The sequence below is a fragment of the Panthera onca genome, chromosome F2 (assembly GCF_046562875.1).
Source record: "Panthera onca isolate mPanOnc1 chromosome F2, mPanOnc1 haplotype 2, whole genome shotgun sequence".
Lineage (NCBI taxonomy): Eukaryota > Metazoa > Chordata > Mammalia > Carnivora > Felidae > Panthera > Panthera onca.
In genome coordinates, this window is record NC_138356.1 from 66,215,379 (window position 1) to 66,242,213 (window position 26,835).

A 26,835-nucleotide genomic window follows, 5' to 3' on the forward strand; every position below is an offset into this window, starting at 1 on the left:
CTTGGAGGGAAACCGGGTCCGTCCGGGCAGGAATGTGCGGCGCAGACAGGTTGCCCGCTGAGATTCCGAAGCGTCCCCGGGATCCGAATTCCTTAGGGCTCCTCAGCGTAGCACTGCTGCAGGAACGCCGCGCCCAGAACGCAAGTTCACGGGTACCGCGCCGCAAGCGAAGGGCAGCGAGATCTTGGCCCGCCCGTACTCTAAAACGCCCGAGGGGAGCCAGGGGGCGGCAGTTAGGGATCTCTTCCCTCCGGGAACGCCAGAGTCCCAGTTCCGAAAGCGACCCGCCCAGCTTCCGAGGGACTTCCCTGCGAGCGCCGCAGGGGTGTGCATTTCTCCGAGTCTGAGAATCCCAGCGAACGGCGGCCCGACAAGAGTTTAAGTCAGCTCCCGGGGCGTCTGTTTGTTTATTGGCTCTTAAGGGAAAAAGTTTGAGGATCTTTAACTAACCTCAGACCTGGCGCAAGCGCAAATCACCGAATCTCCCCAGCAAAAGTCATCTAATTTCAAGTCGTTATATAAGTGGGGGCTCTTTCTCACCCTCCCTACCCCAAGCCCTCTTATTACTATTCCAGGAGCAAAAACGTGTCTCGCTTTAAAAAAAAAAAAAAAAAAAAAAAAAAAAAAAAAAAAATTTTTTTTTTTTTTTTAGTTATTATTTCCCTGAGTCGGGAGAAGGGAGAAAGCGCAGGCAGCGGCCTGGGCGCGTGGCGGCCCCACCCGAGCACGACCCCTCGTGCTGCGAGAGGGACGCGGGGATCTGGGGTGCCACCCGCTCAGGGCCAGCAGCCGCGCCCGGCGGTCCCTCCGTCTGCCACTCCACGTGGTCAGGATCAACAGTTTGTTGAGCTCATCAGTGACACCTTGAACTTTTCATAAAGAAAATGGGTATTGCACCAGGAGGGTTTGGCCACGGCCGCCGGGCCGGGTCGTGCTTAATATTCAATGATCTCGCTCGCGCCTCCCCCTCCTCCCCTCGCAGAAATTCCACCGAGTCCGTTACTGGGCTCAGACTTTTAAGTTAATTTACTGCCCACCCCCCCACCCCAACCTCGGCTAGTAACCAGCGCCTTTAGGGCTAACCTCCCCCCCAGCTCCCGCCTGAAAATGACATTTCGCCGGCGTCTCCGGAGGGGGCTGAATTTCACTTTGTAACTTTCTGCGGAACCCGAGCCCGGGTGGCAGCTCGGGTGGTGGTATCGTATGCAAATACGCATGCTGACGTTACAGATCATGTGGGTTTTGGCGTAGATTCCCCACTGATCGAGACATTTTTTTTTCCCCTTTTTTTTCCTTCTTTTTTTTTTTTTTTTTTTTTTCTTTTTAAAATTTTGGCCACTGTTCCCCGTACGGGGGCTTTTCCTGTCCGTCTGTCTGGCAGGCTGGCCGTGCCCCTCTTTCCCACGGAGCCCGAGCCCGGCGCCCGGTGGGGAGTGGGGAGTGGGTGGGGGGAGCCAGCAGAGTTCCATTTTGGAACGCCCGTGCCGCGTCTCCGCGCTCCCAGCCCGGGTCCCCGCGTCCCCAGCCCCGGCGCAGGTAAGAAACTTCGCCTCGGCGCCCGGCACCCCCCGCCCGGCGCCGCCAGCCCCGAGCCCCGCACGCCGGGCGCCGGCCACTCCAGCCCAACTTTCCCACCGCCGCCGCCGCTGCCGCGGCTCCCGAAAATGTGTTGTTAATGGGACTTGGCCGGGTTTGTGATTGGAAGAGGGGGTGCGGAGGGGGGGGGGTGCGGGCCCTTTCGGCGGGTGGGAGGAAAGAAGAGCATCCGGAGGTGGGGGGAGATTTTTTTTTAAGAGTTTTGATTACAAGTTTGGATAAATGGGAGCCAGACCGAGGAGGAGGAGGAGGAGGAAAAACATGTCTACGTTTCCCTATGTCGACATAAGCCACAAAAAAATATGGCGTCCGCTTTCGACAGGGCGTTACGTAGACCCGACTCTGTTTTTATTTATTTATTTCGTGGCCGGCGCCCTCCCCTCCGTGGCCCAGCTGCGGCGCTTTGTGCAAACGGGGCAGGTCCCGCGGGGACTCCGGCGGGACGTGGCCCCGGCCCGGCGGGTTTGGCGGGGGGGGGGGGGGCGGGGAGGGGGTCTGCGTGTGCGAGCTGCCCTCCCTCCCCCGCGCTCCCCTCTTCTCCCCTCTCCCGGTGACGATTCGCCGTACTGTGGTGGCAGGAAGCATGACGCCGTGGGCTGAGGCTGCCTCTGCTCTCGTCGCCGCCGGTGGCTGCGGGCGGCCGCCCGAGCTACCTGCCGGGGGGCAGGGCCGGAGCGCGGCGCGGGCCCCACGCCCGGCTCAGGTGGCGGGGCGCCCGCGTGTGGGGGGGGGGTCCGGGGGTGGATCCCCCCCCTCGCTGTCCGCCGCCGGCCGGCCCACGCCCGCGGCCGCCTCTGCCAGCCGAGCCCACGCTCGCCCCCGGAGCGGCAGCTGGCGCTGTGGCGTCCGCCCCACGAGAGGTTCATCTTTGTTGGTGTTGCGGCGTCTTTGTGGCTTCCCCGGGACTTGGTATCCTCGCCTTTGCAAACTTGCCCTTTCCCCCGGCCGCTCTGCAGGAGGCTGCGGAGACGGAGAGCAGCGGAAAGTTGGAAACCAGTGAGCATCACAGGACGGTCCCCTTGGCCCCGTAGCTGTGCGGAGAGCTCGGAAGCGGAGGAGGAGGAGGGTGGCTCGTTAGGCTGGGGAGAAAACTTGGGGAAGCCAAGTTGTGATTTGCTCGGGCTTCCACCTGATTGATCGGCTTCAAAGCCAGTGGGGTCTCTGCCTGCCTTCAGCTGTTTGGGGATGGCCTTTTGTTTGTCCGGAGGTGGGGAGGGGGAAGGTGGGGGAATGGTGACTTTCCCTGGACCCGTCCCCTTTGGAAGAGGTATTGCCCGGCGGGCCCCGGGGTCCCCTGAGTCTTGTCAGGCCCTAGAATTCTTCCCCCACCTGATCTCTGATGATCTCCTTATCTCCCAAGTTAGCAGCTCACCAGGTCTGAGGCAGGCCCCGATGGGCAGGTTTTGGAGGGGCAGGAAGTCCCCCTCTTCATCCCCTGGGTAGTTCAGACCTACACTTACCCTCTTAAAACATCACACACACACAGGCACACACTCTCAGACTTGCAATACACTCACACTCCTTTATGTAGAGCAGAAATTAATGCCTGTTGAAGTGAAGGGGGTGAGGTTCTGAGGGCTCTTCAAGATTTCAGTCAAAAGGTGATTTTCTATTTATGAGGGCCCTGAGTTTAAGCAGTTCAGTCCCAGGGCAGTAATGTCAAAAAGCATTTGGATGACAACCAAGTGGAATAAATATCTTGTAAAATGGCGTGTTTAAAAGTAAAAATAGATTAATGGAACCCTCAAGTGCTTCAATGGAACTAACATAAAGGGTTGATTCAAGTTTAAAGGGAAAATTATATTAAGCCATATACACATCTTCTTTCACTGCCCCGGGGGGTGGGGAATCTACAAGTAAGACTGAAATGTGTCACCGACAGGAACAGGGACCTGTGATCCGTGGGAATCTCGTTGGTGTGGAAACGCTGTGCTCTTTGATCGTTCTTGTGTGCATGTACCTTCTGGCCAGGTTTGATGTCAACTAGGATCCAGCTGAAGTTAACAGCTCTTAAGGGGCAATTCAGAGGTCAGTGATTTAGGGGACATCAGATGTATTAACCAATCCCCATTTAAAGGAAAAGATCAAAATGACAGTGTTTGTGGGCACTCCAGAAGGGTATTCTCCCGATGTAAATGCAGCGTATCTTGACGTGCGGAAAGGTGATCCCCATACCAAGGGTCTCACCTCCATCAGGGCTGTGGGATTGAGTGGGATGCCTGGTGTTTGGCAAAAAGAATAGTGACGATATTTGATAATGACTGCTAATGTTTACTGTTTTCATATGCCAGGCACAATGGTTAGTTTTTTGTGTGCTTTATCATTTAGTTCTTAGCATAACCCTGTGAGATAAGTGCAATTATTATCCTCAGGTTACAGTTGAGGAAACTGAGGCTCAAAGAGGTGAAGGAATTTGCCCAGAGCTGCAGAGCAGAAAGTGAAGTCAGTGTTCCGAGCCGGGCCCTATTTCTTAGCCTTAAACACTCCTGTTACAGCAGTTCTCATTGGAACGAGTCCTCATTAGAAGGGAAAAGTAAAGGGACAGGTGTAGTTATGAAAAAGAAGGAACAGTGACACTGCCCTGGGGTCTGAACTCCAGAATTTTCCTGGGTTTTATTCCTTCATTCACTTATTTAGCAGCTACGTGTTGATTTATTTGTTCATTCAGCAGCTGTGTTAGTCATCATCCTAATAAGAGTGCAGTCATTAAACACTTTTATATGCCAAGAACCCTTATAAGTGCTCGTGATTATTTTGTCTTCGTGACATCCCTGGGGGGTAAGTACTGTCAGTCTCTCCTTTTTATGGATGAGGAAGCAGAGGCACAGAGAGCACAGAGGTTGCCCAAGACCAAACAGTAAGAGCACCAGACCCCAGAACACGCACACTTTGACCCCAGAACCAGCTCACTCCAGTGCGCTGCGCTAGACATTATGGAGAGACTGGCGACAGAAAGCCCCCTAACCTCAATGCAAAACCCTGCTCCAGGCACTGTGGAGGTGCTGGCGGGGTCCAGACCCCCTACCCCCGAGGAATCTGAGCAGACCGGCAGGCCCAATCAAGCAGGATTAACTAAGTGCTGTAATTGAGAAAAGTACTGCGGAAGCACAACGAAGGGTGTAATTATTGTGCTCTGAGGGAATCGTGGAGGTTTTCCTAAAGGGGGTGGCATCTGAACTGACCCATGGAATGAGAAGGAACAATGTCTGGAGGTGTGTCAGATATGATTGTATTCAGCTGTTAGCAGCAGCGATCCTGACCACTGGTGACGTAGCCAGATGGGGGCTTACTCGTGTCAGACAAGAGGGGGGAGTGGGACGATGCCTGGGCTGTACCACTGGGGACCCAGGCTCTGTCTTTCCACTACACCATCCTTAGCTGTAGGCCTCCGATCCCAGGTGTGTGTTCTTGAGGTGGAAAGGTGGCTGCCACGTGTCCGGGCTTCACATCTCCATCCCAGGAAAGAGAAAGCAGGATGAACGAGGCATTGAACGTGTGGCTACTAGGGCTTTACTGTTACATTGGGAAGAGATGCCCCTCTCAGGGACTTCTGTCCTTGGTTCATCAACCAGAACTGCACTGCCCGGCCACCCACACGTACCAGGGAGGGCAGCCCTGCATTTTTAAGGTAGGCACATTGCTTCCGTGAACAAACTGGGGTGAATGGTGGGATGGTTGTTGAGTTGGCAGATAAAGTGTGTGTGGCCTAAGAGGAGAAGAGGAAGAAAGGTATTTCTGGTGAAGGTAAAGCTGTGTCCTGGAAGCAGAGCATATTCTGAGGAGGTGGAGAGGGGGATGGAGGGACAGTTGTGCAAAGAGATGATTGCAGACTTGAGGGTGGACGTGGAGGAGGGTGGCTGGTAATCCATAGGTACTGGGGAGCTATGGCAGGTTTCCGAGGACGCGTGTCAAGCATTTAGGAAGGTAAGACTGACAGCAGTGTGCCTTGTGCAGACAAATCAGCTCGGTTCTGGTTTGAAATAAAAAGTTTCAGACCAGGGGACCAGTTTTGCCTTAGGGCAAAAAGAAGACAGAGTGCAGTAAGAAAGTGAGGGATGATGGGGAGCTTTTCTTTTAGGTCCTGCCAATAGGAATCCCAAATTAAGCCAATGCTAGTCAGCTGTTACGAGGACGTAAGTAGCTCTCCCTTTTCATAGCTCAGTTACTGAAAGCTGTGGAGGTAGGTACCATTAGTCCCCAGACGCTACAGTTGGCCTTTGTCCTGATCCTCAGACTGCTAGGTATTACCTGCATCAGAATAACTTTGGTCATGACCGTTCACCTTTGCTTTAAATGGACAGGATGATATCAGGAGGCCTCAGAGGCCCTTCTGTTAGGTTCCCCGCTCTGGATTCCTCCAGCAAGGACTGATTCTCTGCTCAATTTATTAGCTACTCTCTAAACCTCAATTTCCTCATCTCGAAAATAGAGATCGTTCTAATAGCTGCCCGATGAGTTGTTGTGAAGCTTTGGAAGAAATTTGTAAAAGAGCTGAGCACAGCGCCTAACACTGTGTTCAGCAAATATCACCTGCTGTCACCATCATCACCACCAGCATCATCACTGTCACTGCCACAACCTCTGGCATGTGACTTTATTGTATCCTTGAGATGCCAAGTGATTAACATACATGGATTTTATCATTGATTCCAAGACCCAGACTGCCCCCGTCTTATTGCATTCCCCCCCCCCCTCACGCATACGCACTGGTTAGTGGCAGGTCCGAGTAACCACTGAAATGGAAAGCCTTCCCAGAAAATCGCCGTGAGACCCCGGTGCAGTGTTCAGGTAGGATAATGTGCTGTGTCATAGTCAAATCCAGACAGCGCGGTTCTGAAAGGATGCCTGACTACTCACATGGCCCCGTGGTAGACGATAAAGTAGACATTGTTTTTAGTAGTGACAAGGTAGTTTCGTTTTTAACTCGGGGGGGGGGGGGGGGGAGGGTGCGGGGGGGAGTCCCTCCCGGTTCCCCTCCCCCACCCTTCTCTAAAGCCCCCTCCCGGCATATCCAACAGGTTGTGATTTTAAGAATCACCCACAATGTGTTTCCTGTTCCTATGCTTATAGTCTTACTTTTAAGAGGGGCCGATTGGGGGTGGTGTGAGTGTGTGTGTGGGTGTGGGTGTATAACAGACCCCCACGGAGAAAAACAGTCGTGACAACAGTGTATCAGTTTCCACCCAAACTTTAAAATGGCATAAAAGAGGCCAGGGCCAGACCTGATTTCCTTGCTTACCCCTCTTGTTTACCACCCTGGTGAACAATTTTCAGTAAAAAGCCACAGTGCACACACACTTTCTTCCTCCCCTCTGCCTGCCTCCACACCTCTAGTACTAGAAACACTTAGTGGACATTAAATCTTATTACAGGGTGTTTTGCTGCGATAGAGTCGCCACATAGAATCTGCAGTGAATGAAATACTTGTACTGTTGATCCATGGGGAATCAGTATTTGTAAGGAGCGTGCCCCCGGCGTTCACTTTGGTGTAAGAGATTTGTGGTATGTTTTGGGGGTGCACAGGCTTGGTTTGGGATAGAAAAGTGAAAAGCGTATGATGGGCTTACTTTTGGGTTTCAAGCCATGCTTGGTTTACCCCGCAGGGGGAAACCAGCAAAATCTTGGGAACCATTTGCTGTCCAATTCAGTGTGGGCAGTGGACTCATGGACCCCTGGGGCCTCAGAGAGTGTCCAGATTGAGTTAGCTCCTTCTTTGGGAGGGAATCCTCCCTGTTGGGGGCCCTGGACAGACTGTGGGAGAGAGGAGTCTGCTGTTGAGAAAGGAAGAGGGAAGACGTGAGCAAGAGTTTCTGGGCTCCGGGTTCTCCTTGGCCCGGTTGGATGCCTGCAGCTGCAGCTTCTAGACTCCGAAACATCTGCAGAAAACCAAGGAAGGACCAGAAGTCTAAATTGAGGCAGCATGCGTGCATGCCCTGGCTGTGCAAACATTATGGTTTAAGTCAGTGTTGCAGAAAGACTCCAGGAAAACACTCCTCGGTGGGGCTGACGTCCATGCCCCACCCCCAGCTGTCTTGCTCCCCCTCCCGCTTTGTCCCCTCTGACTGGTGAGGCTGAACGAATACGGAGTTCCCTATACCCCCAGAACACCACAGACACACAGTGTTGCTGCCTTAATCACAGCGATGCGTCGCCCAGATTGAGCACCTGCTGTGTACCCAGCCCTCTGCTAAATACTCTCACTATGTCATTCAGTCTGACCATGAGTAGTACTTTGAGAGCAGGGTCGTAGCCCAGTTTTAAAGACAGGAAACCAAAGCTCAGAAAGGTTAGGTACTTGCCGAAGGTCACAGAGAGAAAGTAGCCAAGTCAGGATTCAAATTCAGATCAGTCTGATCCCAAAGCTGATGTCCTTTTTTTTTTTTAAGTAGTTTTTTTTTTTTTTAATTATTTTGAGAAAGAGAGAGACTGAGCACACAAGCCGAGGAGGGGCAGAGAGAGAGAGAGAGAGAGAGAGAGAGGAGAATCTCAAGCAGGCTCCACACTACCTGCTTACAGGCACTGCCACAGTGCCAAGCTGGATGTGGGGCTTGAACCCACGAACCGTGAGATCATGACCCGAGCCGAAGTCAAGAGCAGGACGCCTAACCGACTGAGCCACCCACGTGCCCCCCAAGGCTGATGCTGTTAGTCATCACCAGGTCTTTCTGAAATCTTGTGGAGGTGCCCCACCCCAGCCTAGGAGGAAGTATGGGGAGAAGGGACAGTTTTAGAGTGTGCTTCTAGACGGTCTGATTGCTTTTCTGCTAAAGGGGTGTAGGGGTGTGGGCGTTCATGCATGCGTGAGGATGCGTGTGTGTAAGTTTAGTCAAAACAGAAGAGAATTCCAAATCCATGCTTGTGATCCAACTGCCCCACCCCAAAAAGACAACTCTAAAGCCTCCAGCAGTGTCTATGACAGAACATTCCCCAGGGGGCACTGCCCCCTTTCCCCCCTCTCCTTGGCTGTAGGGAGGAGGAATCCCAGCGGGCTGCAGGCTGCGCTCCCGGGACTGATGAGAATCCGGGTGCTACTTTCAGGATGCTGAACAGCCTTGCCAGCCAATAGGGGAAGGAGATGGAGGGAGCAGGCGTTGGGAGAGGAGATGGCTGTGTTGCTGTTTTTATACAATAAAAGAGGATCATTGTAATTGGGAGCCCTTGAATCATAACACGTCTGCCTATGGCTCTCTCCAGCTGCAGAGCCATTTAGTTAAATAGCGCACAGAAAACTCCTTTCAGCAGATATTACTTTCCCGCTGTTCTTAAATACAAGACTGAGCTGAATTGCTGTAAGGACAAAGCCATCTCAGCGCCCCCCCCCCCCCGCCCCCGCCTCCCGCCCCAGGTATACCCAGAGCCCTCGCGGAATTTCCCTGGCCTGTGGAGGAGGACATTTAGAAATTATTTTCCTTTGCACTGCACCCTTGCCTTTTTGGAAGCAGCTCCTTTAAGATATTTGCACACAGTCTGGTCAGAGTTGGATGTCATAGTCAAGTTGTTTATGGGGGGTAGTGACCCAGAAGGGGCAGAGAGAGGCCAGAATGCCAGTGCGGGTAGAGATGGGGTGTGTCCTTGCTTTTGGAGGAGGGCGGTGGGAAATGGAGAGATACGGACCGACAACTAGAAGCTGGGAAGACTGCCCCCAGGTCAAGAAATTTAGAGGAAGGGATGGCAGTGGCTCCAGGCAGGAGCAGAGAAGAAGCACAGACCCTCACCTAACCTCCCCTAACAGAGCGCCGAGGGCTCATTACCCTGTACTTTCTTCCCGGGAACTTTGTGTTACAGAATTAATTAGGAGAATGCGGTGAACTTCTGCCAGAGCCGCGCAGTTCAGGAGAGTGGAAGATTTCACAGCGTTCCCAGGAGCAGGGGCTTTTGGGCGCACAGAGCCACAGAGTGGACATGGTTTGGGTCACTCCATGGGTTAATGGTAGACATTCCAAAGATGGAGGGCTGTATTCAGCAGCATGAAATTGAACACGGCCTGACGTCAGCACTTTCAGAAATGGGATTTATGGGTCTTCTGGTACAAACTCTAATGTCCTCTGGGGTCCCTGGAGGACGATCGTGGGGACCGGGGGATGAGTCTAATAGCAACATGGTGCATTAGTGGGATCAAGGAATGTTCCGGCTGGAAGAAACTTCAGGGAGCACTTAGTCCATCTTAGGGAAACTGAGGCCCAAAGAGGTAAGGGATCACACGATTATATGGCAGAGTATTACTTTCCTCTTCTATAGCTTGAGGCTCTTCGGTTTCCTCGAGCCTTCCCTAACCTAGCCTCTTTTCCTCTGTCCAGTCAACGAACACCTGCCAGAGGATGAAAACGACATCCCTCAGGAAGTCCTCAGTCATTTGGCCCTTAGCAACTGCAGTGATCGTCGCACTGACATTATAGGAGCAATGCTGAGCCCTTTTTGTGGATTAGCTCGTGAGAATCCCAAGAGATACAAGAACCCTTTTATTTCCACTTAACAGGCGAGGAACAGCAGAGTGGGAAGCCCTCTGTCCGAGGTTTCTGGGAGCCAGGCAGTCTTCTTCCGTACCGGTGCTCCCCAGGCATGGGCCCATGCCACCTGTCCTGCCCTCTGTGCACCTGTGGCTCCTCCATATCTGATTAGAACCAGCGGCCAAGCCACCAGCCAGCGCCGAGGGTAACACAAGGGTGCACGTGCAGTTAGGGCTTGACAAAGAGCTTTTTTAAAAATGGTTTTTATTTATTTTGAGAGAGTGTGTATGCATGGGAGTGGGGGAGGGGCAGAGAGAGCAGAGAGAGAGAATCCCAAGCAGGCTCTGCAATGTCAACACAGAGCCCGACACGAGGCTCCATCTCACAAACCGCGAGATCATGACCTGAGCTGAAATCAGGAGTCAGACGCTTAACTGAGCCACCCGGGCAGACAAAGGGCTTTCTTGTGCATAGTTGGTTTTTTCCCCCCAGTGTGTCGAATGCCAACTGTATGTAGGTTCCTCACACCCTCACACCATCGTCCAGGTCGTTTGCACAGCAGCCCTGCTGAGCAGATAGTGTGAAGGTCAGGGCCAGGATTCCAGCACAGGTCTGTGGAATCCAAGACTGGAGCAGTTCTAGCCACATCAGGCATGCTGCAGCCATAACCCACTGATTGGGAGAACTCTGTGGGCAGGGACAGGTCACTTAGGGATACAGAATCACCAGTTGACTGCCCAGGTTAGTTTCCCTGATGTCCCCCTAAAAGTAAAGGAATCTGAGGCACTTCGGGCAACTTGCAGCTGAGCAGCAGATACTTCTTTGAGCATGTTAAGAAGTACCAATTATAATATATGGGGCAGTATGTGCCAAGCCCTGTGCAGCTCTGTACGTGGGTCCTAGAGTTAGCCCCTATTTTAAAATAGCTTACGGTGTAGTGTAGATACCTTAGAATTCACCCAGGTATAAAATGTACAATTAACTGATATCTAGTGTATTTACAGTTGTGCAACCATCACAACAATGTAGTTTTAGAACATTTCTGTCATCTCAAAGACAGATCCTGTGTCCATTAGCAGTCACTTCCCAGCCCCCTCCCAGCCCCCTTCCCCAAGCCTTAGCAACCTGAGCTACCTTCTGTCCTATAGACCTGCCCTTGTTGGACATTCCACATGGGAGAAACCGTGTAATCTGTGGTCTTCCCTATTTAATTTCTTTCGCTTCACATAATGTTTTTGAGGCTCATCCGTATTATAGTATGCATCTGTACTTCATTGTTTTTATGGCTAAATAGTATTCCATTGTGTGGCTATGCCTGCGAGGGCTGCCATCACAAAATGCCACAGACTGGGTGGCTTAAACAACAGGCATTTATTTTCCCACAGTTCTGGAGGCTGGACGTTCAAGATCAAGGTGTCAGCACATTGGATTTCTTCTGAGGCCTCTCTCCTTGGCTCGCAGATGGTTTCCTTCTCACTCTGTCCTCACACGGCCTTTTCTCTGTGCATACACATCCCTGGTGTCCCTCTGTATGTCCAGATTTCCTCTTAAAGGACACCAGGCACATTGCTCTAGGGCCCACACTAATGACTTGTTTTAACTTAGTCACTTCGTTAAAGGCCCTATCTCCAGGGTCATTTGGGTGGCTCAGTCGGTTAAGGGTCCGACTTCAGCTCAGGTCGTGATCTCACAGTTCGTGGGTTCGAGCCCCGCGTCAGGCTCTGAGCTGCTGGCACAGAGCCTGCTTGGGATTCTCTCTCTCTCCCTCTCTCTCTGCCTCTCCCCTGCTTTCTCTCTCCCTCTCTCTTAAAAATAAATAAATAAACATTAAAAAAAAAAAAAAAAAGGCCCTGTCTCTGAATACAGTCACATTCTGGGGTCCTGGGGATAGAGCTTCAATGTATGAATTGGGGGGGGGGGGGGCGCGGAGCACACAATCCAGCCCATATTTTGTTTATCCATTCACCTGTCAACAATTGGATTTCTACATTTGGGGCATTATAATAATGCTGCTGTGAACACTTGTGTGCAATGTTTGTGTGGAGGTGTGTTTTCATTTCTCTCGGGAGGATACGTGGGAGTGGAACTGCTGGATTGGATGGTCACTCTATGCTTTCCTTTTTGAGAAAACGCCAAGCTCTTCTCCAAAGTGGCAGCACCCTCGCACACTCCCAGCAGCAGTGCATGAGGGTTCTGATTTCGCCGGGTCTTTGCCAGTCCTTGGCATTGTCGTCGGTCCCATTTTACAGGTGAGGAAACTGAGCACAGCGTGGGGAAGGTCAGTCACATGCCTAGCGGGCAGGATTCACGCACTGGTCTGACCAGTGAACTACCCGGGGCCTGGACTGGGTGAGGCAAACGAGGCACCCAGTGTGCAAAATATAAGGTGGTGCTCGCTCCCGGGCTCCTGCAAATGCAGGGTCAGCGCTTGAGAGGGAGTGCCTCCTTCAGTTCTGCGTCCTGGGTGCCTAGTTTGCCACTGCCTCACCCTTGTCCTGGCCTTGCCACTGTGTGTAGGGTACTGTGCTCAGTATTGGGAGCAGGGGAAGGGACACAGATGACCAAGCCCCAGCCTCTTCCCTGGAGGTGTTCTCAGTCTAGCTGGGGAACGTGTGCATTTGCTGGTCTACACAGTGGGCCTAGCTGGACTTGCAGGCCTGGAACCCCTGCTGCTAAGGCCGCTGTGTGAATTATAGGGGGTAACACCTGTAAAGTACTTAGCACAGCACCCGGCACCTAGGCAGTGCCCTAGAAATGCTGGCTCATATTGTTTTGTTATCCGACATATCTCTGACCTCATGTACTATGAGGCTGCCTCTGAGTCACTGTGGTTTGAGGGATATCCCAGTGCCATGAATTGATGACTGGGGGCCACACCCCTACCCCACAGAAGGGGCCATCACCCAGCGAGAGCAGGAACTGGTCATCCAGGCTCTTCAGACCTGCCGAGCCTGTCCTGGCGGACCCTGGTGGGTCCTGTCCCCAGAGCCCAGCGGTGGCTCCACTCGAGCTTCTGGCATTTCCTGGCTGGGCTGTAGTGACGCTCTTGTGTCTGGCTGTGTTACCTCCAGAGCCATAGTGTGATTCCTGTGCTCCCAGGTGTGAGAAAGTACCTGATGGGTAGTGCTTGGGGCCGAGGTGAGGCAGGGAAGGGTGGCTTCCGGTCCTTTCTGCTGAGCTGACAGTCCCCTGGTTTTCTCCAGCTGGGAGAAAGAGCCCTGTGTGTGGCTCCACTCATAACCAGATCAGCCTGCGGGTCTTTCAGGGTTGGGAGGGGTGCACTGATTGATCCTGGTAGGGGATTTGTGGAATCAACTTCAAGATTTCTGGATACAGAAGATATGTGCCAGTTACAAAAATGATAGGAATTTGCAGTCCTTAAATACCACATCTGATCGTGTTTCCTTACCCTCCTAAAAAGCTCCCCATGTCACTGGTTGTCCAGGAGTCCCAAACCCAAATGCTTTCAGGGGCTTTGAAGGTAGTATAGAAGAGTGAAGGGGTGAAGTATAGGGCAGTAGAAAGCAGTGGGGAATGGGTCAAAGTGGAAAGCATATGCCCAGTCTAAAGGCATTCAAAATCAATTTTTTCCCATTGTGCTTTCCTGTCTATTCTGAGGACTCCCACTTAGTAACTTCTAACCCATAGGATCAAGTCCAAATTCCTGACCCTAGCATGGTGGCTCTTGGAGAGCTGACCTCTGCCTACCAGGCTTATTCTACTGTAACTAATTCCCCCGCCCCCTCTGCCATATGCCCCACCCTTCGGCCAGACAAGACTGATGCCTAAACCTTGTGTGTCGTCCTTTCCTTTTCATTCCTTTCCACACATAGATTCTTTTCCCTGGAGAGACTGCATCCCCCAAACTTAGCAAGACCTACTCATTCCTGCTATAGAGATACTTGCTCCCTCCTCCGAGAGGCTAGTGTGCCATAGAAATAACCCCTTATAAATCTTAGCAGATAAAACAGAAAAAAAAATGGATTTTTGTCTGTTTGCACATCTGTCTCCCTGGAAAACTGTGAGCCACCCCCACCCCCCCAACCCTCACCGCAAGGGAGACTTTCCTATTTGTCTCCACGTTCCCAGCACCAGCACAAGCCTGGCCCACTTAGTAGGTTCAAAATGAATATCTCTCATGTGATTGGATTGTTACTGAGGATGAGTAAAGGACCCTTTACTGTTTGGGAGCCTGTGCTCTTGGTCAACACAAGTTGGCAGCCAGATGCGTTGCTGCTCGCTGCTGCCCCTGGTGGCAGGTCCTTGACACTGCCTGGAAGGACAGTCAACTGGACCATGTTGTAACAGGAAGCAGTGGAGGAAGCTTCCGTCCCAGGCTGGTTTTGTCCCGGATCCAGGATCTTTTGGCCAAACTCTGCCAAGCTCCCTGCCTCCCTGGCTCAGCCCTACTGCCTCTTCTGGATCTCTGGCCTATCTGTGCAGCCTGGATCCACTGCCTCCCTCCAACTTGTCCCACGTGACACCTACAGCACTGTCACAGGTGTTGTTGCAGGGTCTTTCTACTACTTTCAATATTAAACTTTCTTTTATTTTTATGTTTTTTACAAAGTCTGAACTTGAGACCAAACTCTACTGTAAAGGTGTTAGAGAGGAAGGAAACCAAACCGATTGAATGCTACGTACCAACCATTGAATCTTGTTTTAAATTGTTTCATTTTCCCAATAACCCCACTTGGTAGACGTTTTTATACCTATTTTATGTATGAGAAAATTGAAGTTTTAAGAAATTAGCTTGCCTGAGTTATACGGGAAATGGCCGAGCTGGGATTTAAAGCCAGGTCTGGGTGACATCAGACCCCAGGGGATCTGTGGCCACATCACCATGTTGGAGTGTTAGGTAAAGAGTATTAAGAGTCTGTGTTGGGGCACCTGGCTGGCTCAGTCGGAAGAGCATGTGACTTCTGATCTTAGGGTCGTGAGTCTTTGAGTTCCACGTTGGGTGTGGAGATTATTAAAAAAAAAAAAAAAAAGTCTGTGTTAAGTGCCTTAGCACATGGGATCCCAGGGACACTGGTTCTGTATTCCCTTCCAGAGTTTAAGATTTTGCTTATGAAAGCCTGCACAGGTAGAATTAGCAACAGGAGCGTCTTTTTCCTTTCCCTTACCAGGTGCTTCTTGGCCAGTTTCTCATTCTCAAGATATTTGTCCTCTCACAGTTTCGTCAACAATTTTTCGCTGCTCTGGGGAGGCGAGAAAAAAATACCTGTCATGAGAGAGATGGCCAGATTTACTAAATCTTCATAATCTTGCTGGACCATCTTATGTGATGGGAAGATGGTCTCACTGAGATTTCAGTGTACTGTGTGGTTGAAAATAACTGGCCATCCTGTGACAGACATGCATGAGCCTTCTGGAATAGGGGCTGAATAAATGTACATGAGTCGTCGGTTCTGATGCAGTGACCAGGAAGCCCCAGTATCCTAGTGGCTTAACAAAGCAAGGTCTATCTCTTAGTCTTTGGAAGTGTGCTGAAAGGCAACCGGTCACCAAGGTAGCTTTCTTCGAAGCTGGGACTTAGGGATCCAGGCAGCCTTGACTTGGTGGGCACATCATTTGAAACAATTGGCTTTCAGGCTGCTGGAGCAGAGGAAAAGAAAATTAAATGGTCACGTACGCACTCCCCGAAACTATCACCTCTCCTCACCCTGCCTAACTCTAGGATGCTGGGAAACCAGGGGATGGGGAGAGTGGATGTGAATATGAGTGTTTGGTGAGCAGTACATATTTCTGACCTGTGAAGCCCTGGACTGGCCGTGCTATTCCAGCAAGTCATCGTTCCTCTAAGCCTGGCTGGGGATCAGGGAGTAAAGAGGATCAGCGGCAGAGCCCAGACTTGAACACAGCTTCCAGACGCTTAGTCCGGTGCCACTTTGGCTCTAAGGACAGTGCTCAGTTGTCTCTGTCAATTGGGATGTGGAGGAGCCGTCCTAATGCTCAGAAAGGCCACCAAACACTAAAAAAAATTGTTTGCAACATCTTTACCTTTCTTATATTTTGTAGAATACCATTGCAGTTTGGATTTACATTGAACATCCAATGTGGGGTAAAGAAAATGAACGTTAATGAGCCCACAGCTGCTGCCAAGCACTAGTGAGTAACTCTGATGGCCAACATTTGCCTCGAGAGTGCGATGTGCCAGGCGGATTCCCAGCTCTATGTGGACAAATTTATGTACTCCACCCAACTCCCCTAGGAGGTCCTTTACTGTTAATTTCCTCCTGAGAGAGGCCTGATTATCTGTATATAACAGATGAGGAAACTGAGGCTCAGAGAAGTCACATGGCTAGGAAGAGGCAGAGCCCAGCCTCACAGGCAGATCTAGCTGATCCTCAACCCAACACTCAATTCGTGAGGTTTGGGAGTATGTTGGGGGATGCAGGAAAGGCCAAGGATTGCGTAGCGGTGCTATTCAGGTGAGTAGTCGAATGCTTTGGGGGTATTCTGCCATGCCTGTCTATTCCGAGGTGTGCCGGAAGCGTTACGGATGCTGGACGTTTGGTTTATTCGTACAGGAAATATTCAGGAACCTACTATGCATCAGACACGCTGGTAAATACTAGAAATACTGAGGTGCTTTCAATCTGATTTATTTCTCCGTGGGACTTTCTAGATTTTCAAAAATGTCCTTGAAAGATAACTTCAGGACCTCGATCATTCCTGCCTGGGAATGATCGTGTATTTGAGTTTTGGCTTCAAGAACATGGCCTGTGGCACCTGGGCTCTGCTTGGAAAGCAAGGACCCCCTTCAGCCAATTGATCCTGTGATTGAACAGCCCAGCGTTTGTCGGTTACCAACTTCGCACTAGTTCCTGTCTCAGACGGTCAGCCAGCCAGTGATAAAGCCAACATTTGAGATCACCTAGTCCACCCCTCTGAGGTTTTATAGTAGAGGAAACCAAGGCTCTCTCTAGGTTGTGAAATACTCTAGGCCCTTTTGCTTCTTTAAAATGTTTCAGTCTCAAAGCGCATTCCAGAGCAACAGATTTTACCAGTGATTCAGGGAACCAGGGACGTGTTCCTGCCTCTACTGCGCTTCCATTCAGGAATGTTAAGGATACAGGGTTCTACCCCTCTTAGGCACTTTATACCTTTGACAGTATGCCTTTCCATTTACCCCGGGTGCCCAGGGCAGGAGCGCTGACCAGCCTCATCTCCCGCCTAGCCCCCCGATTTGAGGGGGTGATTGAGGAAGCAGTCCCTCCATCATGGAGAAGGTAAAGGACACGTACAATGTCAGATGATTAGCAGTGGAACCTGGGCTTCAACCCTGTGCTTTTTGCTTGTGCTTCACGTGTGTGTGTGTGTGTGTGTGTATGTGTGTGTGTGTGTGTGGTTTTCTTGCTTGTTTTTCGGTATTAGAATTTTATGGCCAAGTTCTCTGACAAAAACTAATCATTTTAGACTTTCAGGGTGGGGAGGTGGGGGAGGTATATGTCTGGGGAAGTATGTCTATTAAATAGTTTTGGTTTTGGTGAACGTCACATTTTTTCACTCAGGGTTTAAATTGTGGAGTTTGGGTCTCCGAAAGTAATGGCATAACTCGGTTATCTCCGCGGTGAGGAGAACTTGGCTTTAGTGATCCTGGTAATCCGAGGAGAGGGCCTGCAGGGCTCCTTCTTCCTGACCGTGAGAAGTTTTCCATCCAGGTGACAGGGCTGGATCCGGGGCTGTGGGCAGCCTCCCTCATTCCGAGATTTTGGAGGAGTCCTGTCCTTCTGCCCGCCCACTAACCCTCCGCCTTTGCTTTGCACAAATGACAGGCATTTGAATTTACTTACGAGAAAAACAAAACGCTTTTGACTCCTGTAGCTCATCTGGTGGGGCAAGCGTCCATCCGTCTTGCAGTTCAGATGCCCTTGATGACAGAGGACCCCAGCCACTATTACATCTCTTTCATCGCGGCTCCATCACATCCTGCCCTCCTCTCCCATCCTGGGTTCACATGGTAGCTGTGTGCCAGGCCTGCAACCCCTTCCGAGAGGGGCAGGAACCATGTCCTGGACGGTACGGTGGAGCCCCAAGCTCTAGTGGCCACCCCTTGCGCAGAGTAGTTGCTCAGTAAATATTTGTGGAATTTCTGAGGCAGGCAGCACTAGTGAACCCACAGTGACCCTTATCCGGGACACAAGCTGTTGGAGATTTGGCACATGGGTCATTTGTTCTGGCAACTAATGAAACATCTTTGCACCATGTGCTATCGGCAACCCTAAATGCAGGTTAACAGCAAATGCTTGCATTAGTCATGAGGATAGCTAGTGGTCACTTCGTGCCAAGTCTTTTCCCAAGGGAGGAGAGAGCAGTGGAGGGCGGGGAGGCAGGGTGGGAGGGAGAGAGGATGGAAATCATATTAAACCACAGGAGTAAAAGAACAAAGAACACAGGTTTCCCCCCCAGTGAAAACCATGTGAGAGGCTTGCCTGCAAGACTTGTAAAAACATAACAAAAACCTGCAACTGGAAGTTATATCTTGTGTAGACAGGTGCACATGCACACACACACATATACACGGGTCATACACAGGTGCACACGCACAACATACACACAGCTAAAACATAGTACAGCTGAAAAGTTTAATTTGTGAGTCTTTGACAGGACATAGGTATTGTGTACAACCTTAGTCGCAGAAACTACACATTGAGACTAATTGTTTTGTAAGTTCTGAGCTGTAGATACTCTGTGAATCAAGGCTTTTAATGAATGAAAAGACTGTTTGTGTAGGGTTGGTTAAAATAACAACCCATGAGAAAATTCTTAATCCTAGGTTTGCAGAAGGGGACTATTTATTCCCTAATTACCTACTTCATTGTGGGTGCCTATAATAAAATTCTCAGGTTATCTTGGGCAAAATTGGGCAAAGTGTAGTTTTTAATAAAATAATTTTTTAAGTAAACATGTTCCTGCAAATTTCCCATAATGCCCCTTTTTGTGAAATGAGTTTCATAAGTTGGGACTTGACATCTTTCCTCATGAACAGGATTTTGACGCGGAGCTTCTATTCAGAGGCTCTGGAAACACAAGGGGAATGTTTTCATTTCAGAAGAGAAATCTAGAAAGTAAGGAAGCAGAAATGTTTGGCAGTGTCCTCCCATCCCCCCCCCCCCCCCCCCAAATCACGTTTGGAGGAAGGTGACTGCCAGTTCTGGACAGTCACTGTCTTTCTGTTCAGATGAGTCCTCGTGGAACTTCCCCACGATTCTGGAACAAGTATGTGGCCTGAAAGAAATTCCATGCACAGATGGGAATCAGGAGGCCTGGAGACACCCAGCTCAGCCACCCGCTGCCTGCTGACATTGAGAGGGTCGTTCTTTCCCTCTCCAGCCTCAGTTTCCCTGCTCGTAAAGTAGGGGTGACCTTACAGCCTCTGAGCCACTTCTCTAACCTGAAGTGTGCAGGGCGGGTTGTCTCTGCCCGCTCCAGGTCGGCAGGACTTCTGCAGGTAGGGCCGGCTGTCAGAGGCCTGCTGCCACCCTGGCTGCCTCCGAGCGGCCAGTTGACTCAGACCTTTCTAGAAGCCTTGTACAAAAGAACTCGACTTTCCACCGAAATTGCCCGTGGAACTATGGTGACGTTTCCTTGGAAAACCCACGTGGTGTTGAGCAAGCAGCCTGCTCCGTGCAGCTGCTGACAGTCCAAACTCCCAAGGCAGTGGGTCTGCAACTGATTTTTACAGGGAAGCACCGAGAAAGGGCGGCTGGTGGGGGGTGGGGGTGGCTGGAGAGAGGGCTGGCAGGTTCTCAGGTCCCAGTGCGTGGCTGGAAAAGTTAACCGGCCATCTCCTCGAGGGGGACAAAACCATCTCCACGAGGGGGACAAAGCTGGCCAGACCTGCCCTCCCACCCCTCCTCCTCTGGAATGCCGTGTTTATTTATGGCTCTGTGGATCCCTGTTTCTCTTGGGAAATCACTTCTCCCAGGGCTGGGGGAAGCTGGCAGGATGTCTCCAAAGCAGGCTCCTTCCCCCCGCCCCCAGCAGTTAGAGCTTTTGGACACCAGGGATTGGGGGTGGGAGATGCCTCAGGAGAACGGGAGGAGGTAGGCTCGCAGGTGGTGTTGGGGACTTCTGAGTGGTCAGCCTGGATTAGCACCCTCTCCTTCCCCCCTTTCCGGTTCGGTTTGGAGCCTGGAAAGAGGGTGGGGACTTAAAAGTGAAAGCAGCCAAGCAAAAGCAGCCGAATTTCCCTCTCCCTTCCCCCGCCCCAGCGAGCAACCCCAACATGATGCCAGGAGCAGAGGTGCGAGGGCTCTTAGGTTAGTAGGTGGTCAGAGCCAGACTTGGTGGTGCGAGGCTGTGATGGTGACTCCGGGCCCACCTCACATTCCAGAGGCTCGTGCTAGAACTCACTTTCCAGCTCGACCGTCGCCTCCACGGGGAAGCCTTCCCTGAAGTGGTCTCTGCCCCTGCCCCTCCAGACCAGGGTTTCTCTGCGTCAGCACTGCCGACATTTGGGGTCAGGCAGTTGTCTGTCGTGGGGGCTGTGCCCCTTGGGGTGTGGAGAGCACCCCTGGTCCTCCTCCTCCAGATGCCAGCAGCACCTTCCCCAAAATGCCTCCAGATGCAGCCAAATGTCTCCTGGGGGGAGACTGTCCCCTCTTCCCTCCCTCCCCCTCCACTGCCAACCTTGGGGCCAAATCACATGCCCTGTTCTGTTTCCTTCACAACCCTCTTCCCTCCCTGACATGATCTTATTTTTCTCTCTTGATCCCGCTGGTGCGCAGCCCTGGCGGCCCGTTATATTCACCTGAGAAGCTTTAAAAAAATCCCGACGCCAGGCCCCACCCCAGGTGATTCCACCAGAATCTTGGGAGAGACTCCTTAAAAGCTTCCTGGCTTGGTCTGCTGGGCAGCCTGGGTCGAGAAACATTTTGCTCTGTCCCTCTGGCGGGTAAGCCACCACGTGAGGGAGGAGCACGGCGGCCTTGACCACACCTGGGAGTCCAGAGAACGATGCCCGGCGCACAGTAGGACTCGGCACTGAGATCCCACGAACGTGCAAACACTCCAGACAACCCATCGTCACTAGTAGGTGTTCTTTGTTCTTTCGCTATTACCATTCGTCCGCTCAACAAACATTCATCGAATGCTTGCTGTGTGCCAGCTGTGGGGGTGCTACATGCTGGGGATGCCAAGCTGAGCAAAACTGAACCCCCCGTCTTCTAGGTGCCTCCAGGCTCCTAGGAGGCAAATATGTAAAACGCGAGGTTGCCCATAGGATGCGATCGTTGCTAGACTGGCGGTGTGCAGAAAGCAGCTAGAACAGAGAACACGGAGTTTCTAAAAAGACACGAAAAGGAGCCTCGTTTCTCTTAGCGAGGTGTTTTCCTTAGTTTTGACACTTGGGTGACATCACAGCAGCTGAGCCAGCTGAGGTCCTGGGAGGCCACCTAACTTCCGATAGGAGCCACCTGCCTAACGTGGCCCCGTCTGGATTCAGACCCAGATCTGCCTTCCTCGAAGGCCCGTGTTCCTTCCAGGAGATGCTACTGTGTCCAGAGCTGAGACTGGAACACGGGACCCTGGGTTGGTTCTGGGTGCGCAGCAGCCACTCGGTGCCCTCAACCAGCGCGTAGGATGCCCGCCGCTCCCACCACTAACCTGCTGTGGACCATCCATCTCCTGCCCCCGAAGAGTTTTACCCCCGAAGCCCTTTCAGTCTATGAAACCAAGAATCAGATGGTCTTCGTTTGACTCCTCAGAAGGAGACCCCAAGACAAAGATTTAAGTGAAGGTGGTTTATTTGAGAAGTATAGGAAGCTCTGGCAGGGAGCCAGGAAGGGAGCCTAGGAAGAGAAGTGGGGGGGGGGGGGGGCACAAAGTACTTTCCAGCAAGTTACCACGGTGGGCACCTGGGGCCGCAGCTCACGGGACCGCATGGCCCACCCAAGGGGTGTGACAGGCATGGGACTCACCAGTACCCACTCAGGAAGCAAAGTGGGCCCGGAAACCAGAGAGAGCCCCCAAGCAAGGAAACACAGGTGTTGGCAGTTAGAATTCTATGAGGCTCAAGTGCGCGGAAGGGGGCACGCGGTAGGGCACGGGCGGCATCTGTTCAGACCCAGAGGAGCGCTTCTCAAATATCATCTTTTTTTCAGTTGTCAGTCTCATTTTTGGGGCACCTGTTGTATACAGAGCTCCGGGCTGGGTTTGAAGGTTTGAAATAGACATTCTGTCTCGGAGGGGCTGGCAGTCACAGACAGGTGACCAGAGCACTGTCTGTGTAAGCCTCACTTCTGCAAACACTGGTGTGAAAAAGGTCCAGGTCCTCAGCCCAGCATTGGTGGCATTTCCCTGGGCAGGACGCAGCCCCCTCTCGTCATTCCCTCCCCCTGGAGCACTCTGCTCCAGGAGTTTTGAACTGCTTGCAGCTCCTGAAAAAGCGTCTTCTTTCTCTTCTCCCTCTGGACCTAAATTTATACGTGGTAGCCCTTCTTCTTTGTTCCCAGAATAACTCCCCGTCGTTTACAAGTCGGGTTAATATCTCCTCCTCCGGGAAGCCATCTCTGACTAACACTCCAATCCAGGTGCCCTTGGCTGTTGTCAGGGTCACTATTCTTATTCCTATTGGAGGAGTTGTCATAGAAGATTGTCATCACATCTTCTCTGTAAGCTTTGGGGAAGCCATGGATACATGTTTCCTTTTCACTGGGCATTAAACTAGGCCTGGGTGTGAAAGCTAGGCCTGAATTTCAAACTTAGCTGAACAGCTTCCTAATTGTGAAACTGGGACTGGATTTCAAGCCTCAGTTTTCTAGTCCTTAGAAATGGGCACAATAATGCTTCCCTCACAAGAGTGCTGGAAGCATTAGAGAAATTCATGAAAACTGCCTAGGACACAGTACATACAGGCATCTGAGTCAGGGCCCCCGACAGAACGTGGAGTAGTCACGGGAATTAGTGAATGGACCGTTCACAGGTAGGTGCACAGGGATGAGTAGAGCCGGCAGGAAATGGGGAGGCCCTGGGTGAGCGACAGCTACAGGGCCCGAAAGAGCAAGCGGAGGGGTGGCCCCTGGAACTGGAGAGAGGCTGTCTTACATGATAAGTACCACCTAACCTTGACTGTGCACCTGCTATGGCCACTGTTCTAAATCACTTAAGCCGCATTTATGGGGTATTCCTGTTTGTCCCATTTGACAGATAGGAAAGGTGAGGCACATAAAGATTCATTTTCTCTGCGTCTCGAAGTCGGGGTGGGACCTTGCTGTCCTATGACCCTCTGATCTGTGTGGTTGGTGAGCGGGAGCCACGATTGCTTCTGCTACTTTGTCGCGGTGGCTGGGCCCTAAAATGTGAGGCAACACGGGCTCCTAGGCGGGCTCAGACGCTTTCCAGCCAACTTATTAGCTACAAATTGTAGCCATCTCACCTGGGCCCTAAATGGGCATATTTATCGAGTAATGAAATTGAAAGTCTCATCCCGTTAAGCTTCTGGTAATGTAGGACATGGTTCACTCCTAAGAGTTTTAATACTCGTGCATATTTGTTGACTCCATGAATTCTTTTTGACATTTATTCAGGATTTCCAGGCTGTATGGGAAGGAAAGCAAAACAGCATCGTCAGTGTTGTAGGTAGAAATAGAGAAATAGGGTTTTCCATTCAGATTGAAATGTTAGGCACTTGCAGGTGGCCTTTGAATTTAGATGGCAAATTTAACACTCCTGTCGGAGGCCACCCAGCCTGGTAACCACAGCCAGCATCCTGTCCAGTGGGCACCCCACAGTCAAGGTAGGGATCATGGTACCGACACACAGGGCTTAGGGCGGGCCACGTGAGGCTCCGTACTAATCACTGATGTTGGGCTTCTGCGTGCCCGGCCTCCTCCCAAGATGTTAACACAGGTTTACTCATTCAATTCCTATAACTACCTTCTAGGGTGGGGTCTATTATTAGCCCCATTTTGCAGATGAGGAAACGGAGGCACCAGGAAATTAAGTAATTTGCCCGAAGTCACCCAGGTGATGAGTGGAAGACCGCTGATTGAAATCCAGAGTCTGACTCGGGATACCTTCTCTGAACTTCAGTGTTATTGCCTCTCTGTAAGATAAGGCCCTCTTATTTTACGAGTGAGGCTCAGAGAGGTACAGTGACTTGTCCGAAGTCACCCAGCCTTGTTAGCAGGAAAGTTCAAAAGGGTTCTTAGTGACTCCTTCGGACTCTGGACCATCCTGTCGCCCTTTTTTTTTTTTTTTTTTTTTTTTCCCCCCAGTTTTCTTACTCATCTGTAAAACGGGCTAATAATTATACCTTTAAATATTTTGAAGAGACTAATAATCATTTCTGCCCTGACTCCTTATAGATATGAGGACCACATACAGTGTATGTGGGCACCTCACGTAAACTGCAGGGTGCTAGAACAGGTTTCTAATAAATGACAGCACTGGCCTTGGTCAGCAGAGTTCAAAGCACATGTATTAACCCACACAGTTCATCCTTCATAATCCATAATCCGCAGCACGCCCTTTCAGGTTTGCAGCTGCAGAATCAGTTGTAGGAAGGAGAGTACCTTGTCAGGATATGGAAGCTAGTGAGGGCGCTTTCTAAGATTTGAACCTGACCAGTCTGGGTCGGAGCTCCTTACCAGCAGCTATGTTATTTTTCTTTTAATTATTTTATTTTAGAGGCCGCACATGTGAGCAGGGGAGAGGGGCAGAGGGAGAGAGAGAGAAAGAGAAGAGAATCTTCACGCTGAGCGTGGAGCCCGATGGCTTGATCCCACAACCCTGGGCTCATCACCTGAGCGGAAACCCAGAGTTGGATGTTCAGACGACTGAGCCACCCATGCGCCCCCACCCCCAGCAGCTATATTATTAACAAATCTTGTCAATGTTACATTTTGTACCTCACACACATTTTCTCAAGCACTAGCTACAGCCACAAAATAAAGGAAAATCATTTCTTTATAAAACCCTGAATCTGGGAGGGACTGGTCTTTTTTTTTTTTTTTTTGCAACATCCTAACAGAGATGATGACAAATGCCCTCTGTACCACCTTTCAGCTTGAGGAAGCTTCTAGAGGGAAATAAGGGCCTCAGAGACCGGCCCTCTGAAGTCCTATTAGCAGTTGTATCACAGCAGAAGGGGCAGAGACGGCTGAAGTGGCTAGAGGAGGAAGAACCCAAAGAAACTCGAAAGAAGAGCTGAAAACAAACCTCCCAGGGGCAAAGAGAGCTCATTTATGCGCGATCCCACGGTGTTACTTAGTTATGTCCGCTGGAAGTGATTTTAGACCTTAGGTAACCTCACAAGCCATGGGGGGCACATGTGCCTGATGTGACCTGAGCTACATCCTTTACTAGGTAAGCTCCAGACAGGCTGGCTGTGGGGTGTGAAGTTTAAGAGCAGGATCAAGGGGTGCCTGGGTGGCTCAGTTGGTTAAGTGTCCAACTTCGACTCAGGTCATGATCTCGTGGTTTGTGAATTCCAGCCCCGCGTCGGGCTCTGTGCTGACAGCTCAGAGCCTGGAACCTGCTTTGGATTCTGTGTCTCCCTCTCTCTCTGCCCCTCCCCCACTTGCACTCTGTCTGTCTGTCTCTTTCTCTCTCTCTCAAAAATAAACATTAAAAAAAAAAAAATAGCAGGACCAAGAGTGAGGCAGACCTGAGTTTGAATCATGACTCCACCCTTTTCCAGCCGTGTGACCCGAGGCCACAGTGTGCCACCATTTCATCATCTGTAAAGAGAGGTAATCACTGTCTACATAATACAATATTTTTGCAGATTAGAGGAAATCCTATACTTGGAGAAGTGGCTGCCAAAAGAACTAGAAGTTTCTAACTAGAGTTAGAAAAGGTTGCCTCTGGGGACTATGTTGGAGGGGGTTAACTTTTATCATAAGCTGGTGGTTTTCATTATAAGCCTCTGTAGTATTTCATTTCTTAATTATGAGCATGTATTTCTTTGCTAAAGATGGTTTTAAGGCATTTTATGAGGGGCGCCTCGGTGGCTTAGTTGGTTAAGCGTCCAACTCTTGAATTCAGCTCGGGTCATGATCTCAGTATCCTGAGATTGAGCCCTGTGTTGGGCTCTGCGCTGACAGCATGGAGCCTGCTTGAGATTCTCTCTCTCCGTCTCTCTCTGCCCCTCCCCTGCTCAGTTGCTCTCTCTCTCCCAAATAAATAAGTAAACTTAAGAAAGATAAAGCATTTTACAAGATCATGTAAACCCAGCACTGTGCAAAATGCTTGGCAAATAGTAAGAGTTTAATAAATGCAGGCTGTTTTTCTGGATTCCGTAAATGACTTGCTGTCACTATTTCCTGAATGCTTCAGGAACGCAGTCTGGGGTTGCTGTTTCAGCCTAGAGCAGCCGAGTGCTCCAGAATTACAACAGGCAAGTGGTTTGGACAGATCTCTTCTTGCCAAATGAATCATTTTGCTTCCTGATTCTAATGCCATCTCCCCTCCCTGCCACCAACGTGCTGGAGAAGGCAGACAGTGCCTCACTACAGGTCTCCCCTCACCCCTGGATTCAGCTAGTGGTGGACCTAGCTTCCTTAAATCTCCAGGTTCCCTGGACTCTTCGGCCAGGGCTGTGAGAGGGAAGAACGGTGGTCAGTAGAATCCAGCATGGACTCACCGAGATCAGAGTGAAGCAGGTTCGCTTCGTTTCTTCAAAAATGGCTTTTGAGCTAGTAGATGAGGAAAACGCCCCAAGTCAGGCATCTCTGGTATTAATCAAGGTGTTTGAGAAAGCCACTCGTGCGTTCTTTGGAAACATGATGGAGAAATGTTGGATGATGCCATTGGATAAGTTTGCAGGTTAAATGACCGCACC

At 51.0% G+C, this 26,835-nt stretch overlaps 1 protein-coding gene across 4 annotated transcripts in view; it reads left to right on the forward strand.

Moving 5' to 3' along the window:
- Positions 1-1,037: 1,037 nt before the first annotated feature.
- ZHX2 (zinc fingers and homeoboxes 2) overlaps positions 1,038-26,835 on the forward strand; it is a 162,884-nt gene continuing 137,086 nt past the window's right edge. For 3 of the 4 annotated variants that reach the window (XM_060611238.3, XM_060611239.3, XM_060611237.3), the window contains exon 1: positions 1,038-1,536. The gene's annotated coding sequence lies outside the window, so the exon portion shown is untranslated. Of the gene's footprint in view, positions 1,537-1,579; positions 2,593-26,835 lie in introns of those variants that run through there. The other variant, XM_078441587.2, reaches the window with a different exon arrangement.